Source organism: Gorilla gorilla, chromosome 2, assembly GCF_029281585.2.
Source record: "Gorilla gorilla gorilla isolate KB3781 chromosome 2, NHGRI_mGorGor1-v2.1_pri, whole genome shotgun sequence".
Lineage (NCBI taxonomy): Eukaryota > Metazoa > Chordata > Mammalia > Primates > Hominidae > Gorilla > Gorilla gorilla.
Window position 1 is genome coordinate 118303826 of NC_086017.1, and position 14618 is coordinate 118318443.

Genomic DNA, 14618 nt, shown 5'->3' on the forward strand with positions numbered 1-14618 from the left:
ATTAGAACCAGAGTCAGCTATGACAGGTATGTTGCAATTATCCAACCAGGAATGCAAAACAACTATGATTAATATGCTAAGGGCTCTACTGAAAGAAGTACACAACATGCAAGAACAGATAGTGCAGAGAGATGGAAATTCTAAGAAAGAATCAAAAGAAAGCCTAGAGGTCAAAAACACTTACAAATGAAGAATGCCTTTGATGGACTCATTAGTAGATTGGACACAACTGAGGAAAGAACCTCTGAGCTTAAAGATATGAATAGACATTTCCAAAACTTAAAAGTGAAGAGAAAATTAAAATTGAAAAAAAAAAAGACAACAAAATATCCGAGAACTCTGGGACAACTAAAAAAGATATACCATGCACATAATAGGAATGCCAGAAGAAAAAGACATAAAGAAAGGGGAAGAAGCAATATTTAAAGCAATAACGACTGGGAATTTCCTCCAAATTAATGTCAGACAGCAAACCACAGATCCAGAAAACTCAAAAGATCAGCGAGCAGGATAAATGCAAAAAAGCAAAACAGAAAAACAAAATAAAAACCCTACACCAAGGCATACCATGTTCAAACTTCAGAAACAAAAAAAAAATTTTTGGAAAGAAGGCAGAAGAAAATAAAAAGCACCTTACTTACAAAGGAACAAAGATAAGAATTACATCCAACTTCTTCCCAGAAGCCAGGCAAGCAAGAAGAGAGTGGCGTGAAATACTTAAAGTGTTGAGAGAAAAAAAGAACACCAACCTAGAATTTTGTACGCCATGAAATTATCCTCTAAAAGTGGAAGAGAAATAAAGACTTTCTCAGACAAACAAAAATTGAGCCAGTAGACTGAGAAATGTTAAAATAAGTTGTTCAGAAAGAAGGAAAATGATATAGACTAGAAACTCAGATCTACGTAAAGAAAGGAAGAGCATCAGAGACTGAATGAAGGTGAAATAAAAACTTATTTTTCTTATTCTTACTTGGTCTAACAGATAATACTTTCTTCAAAATAATAGCAACAATGCATTTGATTATATATGCTTATGTATAAATGAAATGAATAACAGCAGTGATACAAAAGGAAGGGAGGAAATAATTATACATTTTTAAAAGCCCATAGAATGTACAACACCAAGAGTGAACTCTAATATAAACTATGAGCTTTGTGCATGTGTGCGGACAGGAGGTAAATGGGAACTCTACACTTTCCTCTCAATTTTGCTATGAACCTAAAACTGCTTTTAAAAATAAAGTTGGCCGGGCGCAGTGGCTCACACCTGTAATCACAGCACTTTGGGAGGCCGAGGCAGGCGGATCACCTGAGGTCAGGAGTTTGAGATCAGCCTGATCAACATGGAGAAACCCCGTCTCTCCTAAAAATACAAAACTAGCTAGGTGTGGTGGCAAGTGCCTGTAATCTCAGCTACTCGGCAGGCTGAGGCAGGAGAATTGCTTGAACCCAGGAGGTGGAGGTTGCGGTGAGCCAAGATCGCACCATTGCACTCCAGCCTGGGCAACTAGAGCGAAACTCTGTCTCAAAAAAAAAGAAAAAAAAATTAAAAAAAAAATTTTAAATAAATAAATAAATATAAGTTTAATAATTTTTTAAAGCCCAGCACACTGAGATGTACTATACACCTACACAATGAATAAAAGCAGAAAGTGACATCACCAAGTGTTGGTGGGATGCAGAGCAAGAGGAACTCTCAAATTTTACTGACAGATAAATGGTATCCCTTGCAATAATGCTAAGCAGTTTTTTACAGTTAAACATACATCTACTTGAAATAGCAACTCAACTCGTGTATCTTATCATAGAGAAATGAAAACATATTACTGTAATAAAAGAGTTGCACAAGAATGTTCATAACAAATTTATTCACAATAGCCAAAGAATGGAAACAATCTAAATGTCCATCAACAGGAGAATGAATAAACAAATTACAGTATATCAATACAAAAGAATAGTACGTAGCAATAAGAATGAACTACTGATACATAGAACAACATGGATGAGTCTTATAGGCAAAATTCTGAGCAAAAGTAGCAAAATGCTAAGAAAAATAATTATCTGATACATTAATTTCCCTAATCATACATTATCAGGAAATTGCATATTAAAACAAGATGCGACTACATACCTATTAGAATGACTAAAATCCAAAACACTAACAACAAATGCAGGCAAGGATGTTAAAGCAACAAGAATTCTCATTCATTGCTGGTGGAATGCAAAATGGCACAGTCACTTCGGAAGACAGTTTGGCAGTTTCTTACAAAACTAAACATACTCTTACCATAAAATTCAGCATTTGCACTTCATTGTATTTACCCAAATGAACTAGAAACTTATGTCCACCCTAAAAGCTTCACACAGATGTTTTTAGCAGCTTTATTCATAATTATCAAAACTTGGAAGCAGCCAAGATCTCCTTCAGTAGTAAAGAAACTGTGGTGTATTCATACAATGGAATATTAGTCAGCACTAAAAAGAAATAAGTTATCAGGGCATGAAGACATGGAAGAAACAAATGCATATCACTAAGTGAAAGAAGCCAATCTGAAAAGGGTTCATACTCCAACTATATGAAATTCTTGAAAAGGCAAAACTATAGAGACAGTTAAAAAAAAAAAATAGTGGCTGCCAGAAGTTAGAGGGCAAAGAGGGAAGGAAAGACAGAGCCCAGAAGTTATTTAGGGCAGCAAAACTATTCCATATGATACTACAATGGTGAACACATGTCATTAAACATTTGTCAAAACCCATAAAATGTACAGCACCAAGAGTAAACCGTACTGTAAACTAGTGACTTTGGGTAATAATGTGTCAATGCAGGCTCATTGATTGGAACAAATGTACCACCTTGGCGGCAGATGTTGACAGCAGGGGAGGTTGTGGATGTTTGGGGACAGGAGGTATATGGGAATTCCCTGTACTTTTTGCTCAATTTTGCTGTGAATCTAAAACTTCTCTGTATTAAAAAAAAAAAGTAAAGAATTGAATGTTTTTTTTTCTGAAAAGAGTGGCTGTGAATCTAGTAGACATTGACAGTATAATGTAAAAAAGAAGAGAAAAGATAGAGTTCAGTGAATACCTATGATGCAAGAATAGAGAGTTTTAGTTCACTAGCTAGTAGGATGTATAAGAAAATATCCCTAAGGTGTCTATAAATGTAGAGATTGACATTTTGAAAAACCAGCAAAAACTTTGTGGGACTTCACTCATAAATGGAATGTCAACATAAATTGGCACAATTTATATAGCTAGCACAGAAAGGAGAATTTTGTCACTGAATTTATGAAAAACCTGAAGGATAAATATTTTATTTTCAAGAGAATTTTTAAGGATATTATAAACTGAATAAAATATCATGTTGCTACTACTATAAGAACAAGTTTATCTCCATTATCGGTGACAACTTTCAGAGGACTACAAATCCAGTGTCACTTGGGGCTCTGCAGTTTCTAGTTCCTTTGGAAGAACTATAATACAGATATTTTCAGCAAACAGACAGTACCACAAATCAGCCAGCCTATTTTAATATGTCCTTGTCCAATCAAAGTAAATGATGAATTAACCAGAAACATCAACACTGTTCATGTTTATTGGTTATTTAAAATATCATAATAAACTAAGTAACACAACCAGTTTGACACTCACTTTTTAGATAAGTTTTGTTCATCTGTATTTACTTTTGTTTATGTTTCTTTATTTCCCCATGTTAGTTAATTAACACATATATACATAGATGTCTACACATTCTCCTCCCAGAATTTGCAGCTTAAAATGTATAAAAGTCATTTTCTTTTGATTGTTAATATGGTATTTGTTCCAAAATCTGTTAATGCTCTCATTTCTTCTGGCAATGTGTTAATTGCTAACAAAAATAAGGTTTTGTTTACATAGTCATTACATCTACAAACACTTAGAAAATTTTGTTTGTCTCTTAAGAAAAGTAACAGTACAAATGAAATGGTCACTCACCAATTAAAGATGGTAGCTGACAACCATAAAACACATTATTCTGTTTCTTGCCTCTGTATTTGCTACTTTACATTAAATTCTAAATTTAATAAAATATTTCATTTATCTCTCTCTCCAATGTCACCAAAATTTTCCCCCAATATCTGAGAGACTAAAATGCAACCTTACTTGCCTGAATCCTTATCCTAAGTAGTCACTGTCCAGTAAGCAGGTAGCATGTGTCCCTACGGGCACACGATTCAAACCAAGAAATAGAAAAGTCTTGAAAAAACTTTCACATTCAAAAGCGGCACCTTTGTTGATCTCTGAGAGCTCTGGTACAGTTCCTCAGCTTGTTGTCAGTTTTTGTCACTAAAATACTGCCACCTTCAGGAAGAAATGTAGGAATCTGCAATTACATTAGTGAGGGAATCTGACTGAGAACCCTTAAATCCAAATTCCACATGGCCCTTTATTAAAGCATAGCTATAATGTATCCTAAGTTATTTTTTCTATATAACTAAATATTAGTAATCTATTTTAGTAGATTTTTTTCCTTAATAGCTTTTTTTTTCTGAATAGCTAGACATTACAGTGAAAAGCTGCCCAGAAATAACAAATGAAGATAATTCACTATTATAGATAAAAGTAAAACTTCTTCAGTAAGACCAGGGATTCTCAGGTATTAAATTACAAAACATGAAGAACAAGTTACAAAATATTTTCTATACTCAAATAATGAAATATATATATAGAAAATATTGGTACACTGTTTTAAGAAATAATTCCATGACCCATTTATACATTTTACAAGAAATATATCTCTTTAAATCCTCTTTGAGAATGCTAAAATAGGATTTTTTCCCCTTTACCTTCTAGGTCCTCTTTCATTTATCAGTTAACATAAAAATTAAAAGTAACTTTGTGCCAGCTTTCTAGTGTTTGAATTGAATATTTCAGTTTACATCAAGAATGTTCTCGTTCTCTCTCTTTCTTTCTCCTGCTTTAAAAAAAAATTCTAGAAGTTCAGCTCTCTATTTCATAATCTGCTCTTGGTCTAATGTTATTTCATTTCCTTTCACTTATTCTTTCCCTTATCTTCTTTTCTATCTTCTTCTCCTCTTCATTGGTTTATTTTTACTTAATTTAGAAAGTCCATTGTAATTAGCCAATTTCTTTTATGTCCTATAAGCAATATATACAGAGCCCTCTTTCTGTTTTCCCTTTATTCAAAACCCATTCCCTATTCAGACAATGCCAACAAGTACTTTTCATAAACAGTTTTTTTTTAAATACATGATTATTGTGAAATGTCACAAATATTTTACAAAACACTAATCATAGAGTCTGACTGGAAAGGACACATACACAAAGCCTTCTCTTATTTTAATCCTCAAAGCAGTTTGTCAGATCGCCCCAGGTTAATTTCAAAATTGAACAAATTAAAATTTCAATGTGATAACTTTGGGAAGAAGGAGGAACTTTACAAAATAATTTTGATATTCCCCTAAAGGAATTGAGTGAAGACAATAACCACTACAAATCAAGTTTCTGGAAAAAGAAGATTATTAAAAGAGGAGGTATACTATCAGAGATTAATAATAATTAAAACTATGTGGAATCAGTGTCTGAAAACAAGAACATATGAACGGAGTGCAAAAGGACCCTAGTATAGCTAAGAATTTAGCAAGCGTTAAAGTGAGGGCAGATTGCTTATTTTTAAAATGATGTTAGAACAATTGGTTAACTATTTGAAAAAAAAAATTAGAACTTCTACTTTATAAATACACCAAAATGAAATAAATCCAGAAAAAGTAGAGTGAGCCATTTGAAAATTAAGGTCTATTTTAAAACACAAATGAATACTTATTTGATTACAACATAGACAAGGAAGAATCAATAAAAAGATTGATAAGTGGATTAACCTAAAAATTAAAAGCATCTCTGTTTAAAACATCATAAATATAATTAAAAGGCAAATGGTAACTTGGAAAAAATATTTTGGACATTAATGGCAGCTAAACATTTAATATCTTTACATTAGAAGACATCTTACAAACAATAAGATAAATACCTATACAGCAGAAAATGAGCAATAACCATGAGCAGACCACTCAAAAGAAACATTCTTGTCTCATTAACATATTTTTTAATGTTCAATCTCAATCGAAAATGCAAATTAAAACAGAAAGTTTTGCTTTCAAAATTGATGAATATTTTTTAAATTTTAATACCTGGTTTCACCAAGGGTATTGCAAAAATAGCATTGCCATACAAACTTTTGGGATGACAACTGACAATGTATATCCATAGTCAATCCCCTTACCCTTCACCCAGCAGTTTCTTAGGACACAGTCCTGTATGTTTAAGGAAAATAATCAAGATGTAAAAAGAAATCTGTATATGAGAATAATCACAGTGGAGATTGGTAAAATGAATAATGGCACATATATATAATGGAATACTATTATTTATTCAGTTTAAAAAATAATTACATGGGAAAAATTCATATATTTACTAAGTGATTAAACAACTATTAAACTATATTATGTAATGATCATAATGTGTGCTTAAATACACAGAAGAAACTGAAAAATTGTTAAAATAACAAACACATTTTTTATTTTTCCTGAGCGGTAAGACCATGGTTAATTTCTTTACTTTATTTGAATTTTTTTTTTTTTTTTGGTTTTTTCAAATGTTCTACAACAATATGATGTTTTAAACAAAAAAAAAAAGGCTTGTTTTAAACCAGTGAAGACCCTCATTGCAATTCCAGTTATTATGAAATATACATTTCAGGCCATGTATATTAATAGAAAAACAGAAATGTCATATGTAACATACATTTTTTAAAAAATGATTCCTTTGTCCCCACCCATAGAATGTACAACACCAGGAATGCACCCTAATATAAATTACGGGACTTTGGGTGATACAATGTGTCAATGTAGGTTCATTGATTGGAACAAATGTACCAGTTTGGTGTGGGATGATGATAGTGAGGGAGACTGTAACTGTGGGAACAGGGAACTCTCTGTACTTTCTGCTAAATTTTTCTGCGAATGTAAAACTGCTCTAAAAAATACAGTAAAAAAAACATGATTCCCAGAATGCAAACTGGATGCAAAGTAAATCTGCCACTGCTTAGCACAGAAATATAAAATCAATGCTGATTTAGTGAGGAAGGCTTTGAGGTGTGCTGAACAGGTGTCTAATAAAATTTTTTGTCTAATAAATTTTTAGATATCAATTGCTTTATGCAAATCTATATCTCACATAATGAGAATAAAATTAATATATAATATTTTCTCATTTGCCTTCTTATCCACATAGGTAGAAGGAGGTGTCCTAAACCAGCTCTGTCCAATATAAAATATGAATCACATATATAATTTTATTTTACTATTTTTATTTCATTTTATTTTTGAGACAGGGTCTCACTCCATCCCCAGACTGGAGTGCAGTGGCATGATCACGGCTTACTGCAGCCTCTACCTCCCAAACTCAAGTGATCCGCTCACCTCAGCCTCCCAAAGTGCTGGGCCAGGCACCACACCCAGCCTCTCACACATAATTTTAAATTATCTGGTAGCCACCATTTTAAAAAAGTAAAAGGAAATGTGCAAAATTAATTTTAATCACATTTTATTTAACCCAATATATCCAATTACCATTTCAAAATATAATCAGTATAAAGATTATTGAGACATTTTATCCATTTTATCATATTAAGTCATTGAAATTTGATGTGAATTTAACATGTGCAGCACATCTCAATTTGGTTGCTAAATTTGCACTGGAAGTACTAGATCAGTATTTAGATTTCATAAAATTTACTGTTGAAAAAGTAGATTAACATACCCAAGTTTTTCCAAACATAATTGTTTTAATGACTAATTGAGAATCTGTTTTAAAATTTAAATTATAATTCAAATTCAAGTTTCTCAGTTGCACTAGCACATGTATCTAGATGCTAATTTGTTAGACATATCTCCTCTTGGAAGGGGTTAATAGTGAAATATTGTCACCGGACATGCTACTTTAGGGGAATAGGCCTGAATACACCTAGTACTCAGCAAGTTCAAATCTAAATGTTAATCATGTTTAAAGAATGTAAATTGTGTATCCTTACCTACTTTCTTGGCCTTCTTTAATATCACTGAGTCACATATCTGTTAAGTTATTCTTAGCAAATTCATCTGCAAAAAGGGAAGTCATTTCCTACACTGAAAATGAGGTATTGCTCCCAGTAATCAATTGGCTGCATAATTTCACTTCCCCTTGCTGGATTAAGGGATGATTCTGCCACTATACAATTTCCAATAGTAAAGACTAAGAGTGTGAAAAGTGAAAAAAATACAGGCATATTGCTATTTATAGTAGATTGATTTGTGACCTCACAGGCAACAGAACTTCCTCACACATTTAAGAAGTCTTGCATGACCCAAAGGAGTGAAACTAATGAACTGTCCAAATTTCAGCTGTGTTTTGCAGCTTGCCGTACAAATTGGACAAGCCCTTTACTATTAGAAGCCATTCCTCTGGTGGCATTCATGACTGTCATATTTTAAATTCATCACAAACTGGACTCAAATTCTCATACACTGGTATGGAAAGTTGTTTCCTGTACTAGCAATGGAATAGCTAAAATGGAACACACACAAACATGGCTTCCAATGATGATAGCTGTTTGGAAAAATAATAACGTATCATGACGAATGTCCCTTTCCTTCCTCAGAATAAATGTATTCCCCCAAATGTATTTCTTCACTTGGTAACATAAGTAAAAAAGCAAAACCAGCTAGGATGTGATCTGCGATAAACTAAGAGTGTACATGAACCACTAATTCCAATGTGTCAGTCAATCAGTCATCAAAAAACTGTAATTGTACTGCCTGCCAGGCACTTCAACCATCCTCAAGATACATACATAAATAATACGGTTCCTAATTAGGGAGGTTAGATTTGTAGACAGCAGAAGACAAGTAACAACATAAGGTAGCATGTAGTCAAGTAGCAAGTGAGTGACCCAGATAACAACCGTTGTAGGACTAGAGCACTGGTTCTCAAAGCGTCTGTGGAGGTCCTCGAGACTCAGGGGTTCTGTGAGGTTAGAACTATTTTAAAGTACTAAGGTGATATTTGCCTTTTTCACTTTGCCAGTGTTTTCACTGATGCTGGGTGAAACTGTGGTGGTCTTGGCACAAAGCAAGGAAGTGGCATCAAATTGTAGCAAAAAAAAAAAAGTCAGTTTCACTCAAGAATGTACTGCATAAAGTAGTAAAAAAAAAAAGATATTATTTGACTAAATTTATTAAATCCTGACCCTCTAGGGTATGTCTTTTTAATATTTTGTGGGACAAAATAGAAATGATACGTAAAGTGCTTCTATTACACACAGATGTACGAGGGCTGTCTAGGAGAAGCACTAGTGCAATTGAGTTTCAAGTTGAACTAGTCACTTTTTTCATAGAATAGCATTTTTATTTGAAAGAACAACCGACTGACAAGACAAATTGTGGTTATTCAGACTCGAATATTTGGCAGATTTTTTTTCTCAGAAATAAACAAAGTGAGCCTGTCACTTCTAGGAAAACAATCGACAAGATTTTTTTTTAACCAATGATAAAATTATTTGAACTTACAAGTAAAAATTAAAATATTGGAAAATTCATATCCTAATATGTAAAATATTTCCTGATGAAATACAACTAATGAATATGATATTTTTGATATTGTACAATGAAATAGAAATTTGGAAGAGCTGCATAATTCAGTGAAGGAATAATTTCCCAGTGACCATTACCTGCTGTTACAAATCACTCACTGTATTATGCTTTGTGTAAAACATCCAAGCAATAGACCAGTGGGTTTTAATGTAACAGAATATGAAAAGTTTATTGATATGGACTTAAATTCCCCATTGCAATTAACTTTTTTGAAATTATCATTTGAAGGATTTTGTAGTAGTATTAAAGACTATCCACAATTATCTGAAAACACTCCTTTCTTCAATGATGTTTCTCTTTGGGGACAGATTTTCTCATGTACTTAACCTACACAACATGTCACAATAGATGAAAATGCAGAAGCCAATATGAGAATCCAGCTGCCAGATATTAAAGAGACTTCCAAAATATAAAATAACATTTTTCTCAAATTTTTGTTTGGGAAAACACTTATTCTTTTATTAAAATGTGTTACTTATGTTAATACGTAATGGCCTTGTCATTATTATAAATTAAGTAACTCAAGTAACATATTTGAAACATTTCTTCAATTTTAATTTCTAATACAGTAGTATCAATAGATGCAATCCTCATAAACTTACATAAACAAAAACTTTGTGGGGCTTTAAGATGAAAATATTTGAGAATCACTGGACTAGAGAAAGAGCAGCCATCAGGAGAAGTTAGAGAAACTGTTCTCTGGGACCTGCTATTTCATAATCTCCAAACACACCCTTCCTCCTCCAGCGCTTTATGACCCAGACTGAATGGTGTTGATTATTTAGAGTTGGCCAATTTACACTAGTGTTCTTCAGGTAACATTTATATTTGTGGAAATGCAATATAAAATCCTTAAATGCAGCACAACTCCTTCATAATCACAGACCTTCTATTAAGTGGCAGAACTAATAACACACAGAATAAATATACGAGATTTTGCCATGTATCAGTGGTTCTTTTGCATGTCCAAAGCCTCCCTTTTAACATTTATTATTATCATTTTCCAACCCTTCCATGGACCTAATATAATTAAAGATATTGTCTAGCAAACAAACTACATTTATTAACAGTAAATTTACTTTCCTACTTTGGATTGACTTTATGCAATGCCAGGCAAAGCAAAAACAATAGAATTTTCTGCAGTAATCACGCAATATCTGTTTAGATTTTTGAAAATTTAAACTAGGTTGTAGATTCCTCCCCACCCCATCATTACTTCCAAAAAGCACTTGGGATATAGAAACTCGAGTTTGAGATCCTCTGTGGCCTGTAGGTTTTGGTTTTGTTTGAATTTAGCTTTTGGTTTTTGGTCACTCAAATCATGACAGAAATAAGTTTTCCCATTTTTGCTCAGTGATCAGATATCTGAGAATCCAAGGTTTGAATCCCTTATACGGATACACGCAGTTTTAGGGTTTGCAGTGAGACAATGAAAAAGCCTGGGCTCTAAAATCAGAAAATGGCCTTCCAGTTAATAGCTGTGTAAATGTAGGCACGTTGATCAAGTTCACTGAACCTTAGTTTCCTTATATGTAAAATAGAGCTAATCATATCTACCTTGCTTAGCTGGTGTGTGGCACAGGAAATGATAGACATTATTATTCAGCAAATAAACCAAGTTGTGCTATAAATCCATAGACTGCTTTCAATATTGAAATTATTTCATATTTTTGCCAATTTGTGGCAAAAAAATGTAAAAGACACTTTTGTGATTGGTCCTTGGTACAGTTTTGCTCCTTTAAACATGGACTAAAACGTGCCCATGCTCAGTGTGCAGGTCCTTCAACACATTTGAAGGTGAACAGTGCTGGTCCCTGACAAACTTAAAAATTGTTCAGGTTTATCTTTAGGCACAAAGAATAATCTGTGTTCTCAAATGCCATAGTGACCTCTATCCCACGGTTCAACAGCTGTAGGGCTATCCATAGAAGCAGCTGGGCCTCTGGTTTCTCTTAGTATCATGAACCCAATATGGAAATCCTCCCCCTCAGATTTACTCACATTACTTCCCTGACCTAGACCACAAGTTAGTCCTTTCCTTCCTCTAATTCCTCCTCTCCCCTCTCAGATACAGATTTTATACTTTCCTACAAATGTTCTATGACTTTAATTAGTATTCATCATTAATTTGAAGAGAGTCTATATTCTGACATCATGATATGAACTTTCCACGTTAATGAAATTTCTGACAATTTAGTTTGCTATTGAAATTCTTCCCTTCTCTAGTGGTTATGGTTGCATTTCTAAAATCTGTTATGATGTTGGAAAAATTACATTAAAAGTAGATATCATCAATGTTTTGTTCATTATTGTAATAAAATGAAAACATCTTAGTGTTGTGTTATAAATCCTATAATTAGTCTGTAATCCTTCCCTCCCTTCCAAAGGTATTTCAGGGATTAGAGTTTTTAATTGTGCATGAGATTCATAAAGTAGGGGCACAGCTTTGTTACTACTATTACACATTTTTTTTTCATTCGGATAATTTAGCCGTTATCACTTCAAAAAGCTATTTAGAGATGACTATAATAGCTAGTCTCTACATTTTTACATTGGATTTTTCTTTCTTCCAAAAAAATTACTGTTCCACAAATCCCAAATATATTTTTAATTTAGGGAAAAAGTGCTCATATCTGAGAAAATGTGGATTTGGAGAATATACAGAACCTTTCCTCGGGAATTCCGAAAACTCAAGCGCTCTGGCTTACCAAGTGAAGTAGGTTTTCAGGAAATCCCAGCCCCTCAGGACTCTCGATCTGGACCAATCCCAGCTGCCATAGCTCCGCGCTCCCGGGATGGGGCTGTGTTGCCCACGCCTCGCGGCGCGGGCGGACACACACCCTGCTAGGACTAGCTCAGTCCTCCCAGTTTCCCTTCCGAGATGCCTCGGAATCTTTACCACGGTCATCAAACGATTCTGTGGATCAGTAGTTCCCAACTTCTAGGGACAGACGCCCTTTTAAAATTCAACGTAACAGACCACCACCCTCCAAACAGACTGTGATAGCCGTATTTTTAAATTCTCTACTGATTGAGAAAACTCAAAAACAATTAAAAACTCCAATAGAGCCTACAGTACTTTCAAATGACTGTATATTTTAATTATAGCATTTGCATACAACTGAGTTTATTTATCTATGCTGTACGCTAAGTTTAGGGGCAGGCTTGGTGCACAGATGGTTTCGCCCACCCTTTGCACAGGGGAAGCCCCCCAGGCGCCCAGGCTGGGAGGCCCAAGTCCCGGCAGCTGCTGCGGTGGACTTAGAGGCAGCAGGTCCTGCTTCTGCCCCAAACGTTCAATGTAGTCGGATTCCCGGGGACAGCAGGGCAGTCTGCGCGCACACCGCCGGAGCATCGCAGGACACCTGCTGCCCCCTATCGGTGGTGAGAACAATAACCCGAACCCGGTTGGAATCAACTGGAAGAGGCCTTTTGAAAAAAAGAATATTCCAGGACTACGCAGTAGCCAGACGACTCTCTAAGAACATGGGTTTCCGCAGTCAGCTCCGACTGCCTCGTTTTAATGCAGTTTTTCGCAAGTGAAGGAGAGCATGCTGGATCGAAGAGGACTCTGACACTGCTTCGGTGAAGGCAGGGAGTGGGGAAGGGGGGGTGTTGAAGGGGTTCAAGATACACCAGGGTCTATTTGTTTTCCACCTCCCTATTCAGCAACCCATCTGGTCCTTATGCAAAGCACTTGACTTCGCCCGGGATGGGGACACACATCAGAGCACAGCGTGGTGTTTTCCCAAGCCCCCGAGGCACCTGTCCCCTCACATTACACCTTGAGGAGAGTCCAGTGACCTCTGCTGCAGAGGCGACAAAGGCTCCCTGGGAAGCCGGCCTCAGTGGTGTCCAGGAATGGCTTTCAAACAGCGTGTACTCCTGTCGTCCCTTTAATAAATATAGGGCTATGCTTCAGAAAAGCAAAAATAAATGCCGAGAAGTAAAAGGAAGCTATCGGTTACCCCGTTACCTCTGAAGCCTGTATATGTGAAATTTTCTTCTAAGACCGAGCATTAAAATTTGCTTCCACTTGGACATAGCCAAGATTGCTAACAGGCTGGGAACGTGTGTGTGTGCGTGTGTGTGTGTGTGTGTGTTGCTACATACTCTGGGATTTCTAATTTTATTTTCATCACTTTGTCCCCGCTTATTACTACCCCCAACCCCAATACACACACACTTGGCAGTATCCTAACTTCTTCACTCTTGTCCACATTTGTCTTGGCGCTCTGGGGAAGAAGGCAAGAATAGACAGACGAACGAAGGTGCGTGCAAGAAAGGAGGGAGGGGAGGAGGTACGGTCGGCTTGCACACCAGACTGTGCTTGTTTGAGCAGGAATAGTGGCGGGGTGTCTTCGAGAGGATAACGGAAATGCCCCACCACACGCCCACAGCGCAAGTGCCGGCGTCCCCAGTCGGCCAGTGGCAGCAGCAGAACCGGGGTCCACTTGGCACCTCAGGGGCTCTCGTCCGTCCGCTCTGGGCGTCGGGCTGTCCAGTTTCCCTGGGAATCTGGGAGAGGAAGGAGGCTTAGCTAGCTCTGTTCTCCCTGCCAGTACGCTGTGGCGGCGGCCCCTGGCCAGGGCCCGGCCAACTCCCCGCTCTTGGGTGGTTGCAGGTGCCCAGTGGCCCATCCCCAGCGGGGGCGAAACGCCGAGCTGGCCGAACCTTCCAAACGTCCAGCTCGGAGTGCGTCTCAGTCGCGCGGCAGAGGCCCCTGGGCCCGGGCGCTCTGGGTTCCCGCGGCCTGTGGGCGCGGTGCACAAGGGCGCGGGCGGGCGGCGGCAGCTCCCAGGCGGAAGGCGCGGCGGGGCCACGGTCACCGCCGCCGCCGCCGGGGCTCGGGCGGAAGCGCGGGCTCCGGGGGGAGGGGCTGCCGCGCCCCGCCAAGGCCCAGGGATCCCGGCCCCGAGCGGCTCCCGTCCG

General features: G+C 36.7%; 1 long non-coding RNA gene across 2 annotated transcripts in view; it reads right to left on the reverse strand.

The window, feature by feature from the left end:
* LOC109026153 (uncharacterized) overlaps positions 1-14186 on the reverse strand; it is a 55306-nt gene extending 41120 nt beyond the window's left edge. Inside the window, exon 1 of one of the 2 annotated variants that reach the window (XR_010132895.1) lies at positions 12395-14186. This is a non-coding gene — a long non-coding RNA (uncharacterized lncRNA). Of the gene's footprint in view, positions 1-4143; positions 4316-12394 lie in introns of those variants that run through there. The other variant, XR_002005096.3, reaches the window with a different exon arrangement.
* Positions 14187-14618: the final 432 nt, after the last annotated feature.